Source organism: Clupea harengus, chromosome 2, assembly GCF_900700415.2.
Source record: "Clupea harengus chromosome 2, Ch_v2.0.2, whole genome shotgun sequence".
NCBI classification, from domain to species: domain Eukaryota; kingdom Metazoa; phylum Chordata; class Actinopteri; order Clupeiformes; family Clupeidae; genus Clupea; species Clupea harengus.
The window spans coordinates 14,532,360-14,536,064 of record NC_045153.1 but is presented as its reverse complement, the minus strand read 5'-3'; positions in this window follow the sequence as shown (position 1 = coordinate 14,536,064).

Below are 3,705 nucleotides of genomic sequence, written 5' to 3'. Positions count from 1 at the left end.
TCCCCCAAACCATCTGATCAGGCCCCTGCGCCCCGTCTCCCAGGCCAACCTTTCCCAAGGCATGCTGGGATGCCACAATGGCCGTCCGTCAGCCGATTGGTTCCGCCCTATTAACAGCTTGTAATCTTCTCATCTCTGTGGCCGAGGGCCCACATTGACGCTACAACTGCTAACAGGATAGACTGATGGAGCGGACACAAGCGAACGAGACCCATCACCTCCCCCCACCCCCCATCACGTCCTCTTTCTCTGCCTCTTTGACACATTCTGTCCATTTTGCATGAATCGCCTGGCCTGTATTGACTGTATTGTTTTCACTTTGCACCTGTTTTGCCACAGGGAAAGACTGGGTGAATATAGCCGTTGGCATCTGTTAATTTCTCATTATTTTTCTGTTATGCACATCTTGAGCAGGGGCTGATCGGGCCTCTTTGGGCTGGGCCGGGCTGTTTGTTTGGTGTTGTTGTTGTTGAGCAGTCTTGCCTCAAGGTGTTTTGTGCCGTGGGAGCAGTTGGTTGGAGCAATGTGTGCATTACGAGCGAGACGGAAGAAATACGGACGGTCTGGTTATGAATATTGAAAATACACGTTCTAACTCCTCGCCGCCCAACTCTTTGCTGTGACCTTCCGCATCAGGAGAAAGACTTTCTGGAAAGAGACACACAAACAGACTATTGTTTCTTTTTTTTTCTTCCTCTTCTTCTTCTTCTGTTGTTTCTGTTTTTTTTCTTTTTCTTCTTCTTCTGTTGTCTCTGTTTTTTTTTCTTTCTTCTTCTTCTTCTTCTGTTTCAGTGCTCCAAATGGAGCAGCAGAATCTCTCCCAGCTGCATTGTACATGTCATTTAGAAGAAAAATCAAACAGACTTCGCGTTAAACAAACACAGAAAGCCAGGGTGGCCAAAAATACATTAAAACAGATTTGTACTTTTCTGCTGTGGACTGCTTGTACCTGTCATAAAAGGTAACTAAAGCTCACAACAGCAGTGTATCATATTTCATATTTCAGTTTAGACAAAAGTGGCACGGCCCAGCTGCAATCGCTGCAGTGCACTGTCACTCTGAACACAGCATTAAAAAGCACACGGCTTCAATCTAATTCCTCCATGTGTTTTAAATGCTATATGCTACTACTCTGTACTATTAGAAGGGAATCAGCGCACATAGTAAGAGTCTCTTACATTAATGGTGGCCTAGGTGAGGTTAGCACAGTCATGAGTACACATTTTTACACACAGAGTTGTTTTTCAATGATTACATTGTCAGTAAGGAATATAAGTCACTGTGTGTGTGTGTATGTGTGTGTGTGTGTGTGTGCGTGTGCATGTATGTGTATGCTTTAATGACAGAGGACTGTTTTAAAACTGCTGTAGAGATAAGTTTTGGAATACTTTGGAATTCTGGTAGTTAGCCTACTGTGGAGATGGATGCAGGCGGAAAAATAACTTTTCCACATGGTCCTCTCGGGGGTTAGCCGACCACATGCACCAGTAGCCGGGCAAACAGCAGCCGTGTGTCCCTTACCTCACATGGATGTGTCCTCAGAGAAAGGAATAGGGCTTAGCCCAACAATAGACCCTAAGAATAGGCCCACCAATAGAGCTTAGCTATAAGCCAGAGACGTCACTTCCCCATTGGGAATGACTAGAGGGTTACTTCCTTAACAATATGGATGAATAATAACAGTAAGAATAGAGTGTTGTATGTTTTGTGGGCCTAAGCCATTCAATGATTTATAGACTAGTAGCAGCAACATTTTAAATAAATTATTTAACTAACTGGAAGCTAGTGTAAAGATTTTAGAACTGGAGTAAAACATTTTTGGATGTCTAGTTACGAGACCATTTCAGTAGTCCACCCTACTGGAGATAAAAGCATGGATGAGCTTCTCTTGGTCTGTGTGGAACACCAAACCCTTGATTCTGGCTATATTTTTCTAGATGATAGACGGCTTAGTTGATGATTGCTCTGAAGTTGAGATCTGAGTTTATTAGAATGCCAAGATTTCGTACGCCGGCTTTGGTTTTTAGTAGAGTAGAGTACAGTAGAGTAGGGTAAGGTAGAGTAGAGTAGAGTAGGGAGGGGGGGTAGAGTAGAGTAGAGCGGAGTGGAGTAGAGTAGGGTAGAGTAGAGTAGAGTAGGGTAGAGTAGGGTAGAGTAGGGTAGAGTAGAGTAGAGTAGGGTAGAGTAGGGTAGAGTAGAGTAGAGTAGAGTGGAATAGAATAGAGTAAAGTAGAGTAGAGTAAGGTAGAGTAAAGTAGAGTAGAGTTGGGTAGAGTAGAGTAGAGTAGAGCGGAGTGGAGTAGAGTAGGGTAGAGTAGAGTAGAGTAGGGTAGGGTAGAGTAGAGTAGAGTAGAGTAGGGTAGAGTAGAGTAGAGTAGAGTAGAGTGGAATAGAATAGAGTAGAGTAGAGTAAGGTAGCGTAAAGTAGAGTAGAGTAGGGTAGAGTAGAGTAGGGTAGAGTAGAGTAGAGTAGAGTAGAGTAGAGTAGAGTAAGGTAGAGTAAAGTAGAGTAGAGTAGGGTAGAGTAGAGTAGAGTAGAGTAGGGTAGAGTAGAGTAGAGTAGAGTAGAGTAGAGTGGAATAGAATAGAGTAGAGTAGAGTAGAGTAAGGTAGAGTAAAGTAGAGTAGAGTAGGGTAGAGTAGAGTAGAGTAGAGTAGGGTAGAGTAGAGTAGAGTAGAGTAGAGTAGAGTAGGGTAGAGTAGAGTAGAGTAGAGTAGAGTAGAGTAGAGTAGAGTAGAGTAGAGTGGAATAGAGTAGAGTAGAGTAAGGTAGCGTAAAGTAGAGTAGAGTAGGGTAGAGTAGAGTAGGGTAGAGTAGAGTAGAGTGGAATAGAATAGAGTAAAGTAGAGTAGAGTAAGGTAGAGTAAAGTAGAGTAGAGTAGGGTACAGTAGAGTAGGGTAGAGTAGAGTAGAGTGGCTGCGGTGACTCTGCTGGTGACTGTAGCGTCCTTGGTAGACGAAGCAGGTCATCATAACTATCATCCAGTGTCAGAAACTCAGCCTGAGTGATGTTCTCCAGTGGTGGGGATTGCGGCTGCTCAGTGCCACCTGTCAGGTCAGGGGCAGGTGGAAGAGGCTGAGAGAAACAAAGAGAATAAATAAAGAGAAGGTCGTCCTTTTGTGCTTTGTCTCCAGTCCTGCTTCAGTGGGCACCACCAGGCCTAAAGACTTCTCTGCGATCCCAAAATAGATCAAATATAAAATAAAATAAAATTGTTAATATAATTCAGACCTTGTAGGCTGCATGTTCTGCTCAGCCATATGTCGAGGCTGAGAAAACATATCAGCTCCTATGGCTGGAAGAGGCCAACTGATGAACTTTGAAGCTATCAGCTTTCAAGTGTATTAACAGTCTTCTCTGGGAATGTCATTTTTGCCCACATGCATAATAACTTGATCGATTGCCCCGTGCTGCGAGGGAATACTGGGAAGCTGAATGAAAGCCGTGACCCACTGCCCTCTGGGATGGATGGATGCCTCTTCTGTTCAGCTGCCTTCTACACCCATGACAGCCGCTGTGCTCCGTGCCCACTTGGCCTGTGCGTCTTCCTGTCTTCCTCCTCTTTCTCCATCCCTCTCTTTCTTTACACACACACACACACACACACACACACACACACACACACACACACACACACACACACACACACACACACACACACACACTCATACAGGCGCACAGGAAACCAGCTTTGATATGAAAG